The following is a 576-nucleotide window of genomic DNA, read 5'->3' as shown; positions in this document are numbered from 1 at the left end:
TTGGTACGGATTGTCAGTTTTTGATAGTTACCTATGACGTTTGCTTCTGCTGCCTGTGATTGTGTGGAGTGCTTCTTAAGGAGGAAGGAATACATACGATTCCATTAATCTTTTTTTATTTAGAAATGCACAGAGTATAGATGACTATGGTAAGTATGGTAACAAGAGAACCAGTTTCTAAACTTAGAAACTGCTATTGCACAAAGTTTGAAGGTTGTTAAACTGTTTATTTCACGTGAACAATAGTGCTACTGAATTGGCAAGTTTCGTTTGGATATCGGGAGTAGCGTAATGGAAAAGCGCCAGATTTTTTTTTGAACACCCATGCAGTCGTATCATTATCTAGCAGCAGCTAATGATACGATTATGGATAAAACTGAGTGGCAATACTGGGAGATGCACCTACATGAACGATTACTATGCTGTAAGGACGGCATAGTGCTGTGGTAGGCCAACATGTTAAGCCTGAATTACAACATGTCAATACAGCACAAACGTGGAAGACAAAATTGGTGTATAAATCTAAATGAACTGTGGTGGTATTATGTTTTAAAAACTAACACTTTTAGCAAAATG

The sequence above is a fragment of the Zootermopsis nevadensis genome, unplaced genomic scaffold, assembly GCF_977971745.1.
Source record: "Zootermopsis nevadensis isolate Lab colony 2312 unplaced genomic scaffold, Znev_1.0 Znev_ptg000006l, whole genome shotgun sequence".
Lineage (NCBI taxonomy): Eukaryota > Metazoa > Arthropoda > Insecta > Blattodea > Termopsidae > Zootermopsis > Zootermopsis nevadensis.
The sequence above is the reverse complement of the archived record's forward strand: the minus strand, read 5'-3'. Positions refer to the sequence as shown.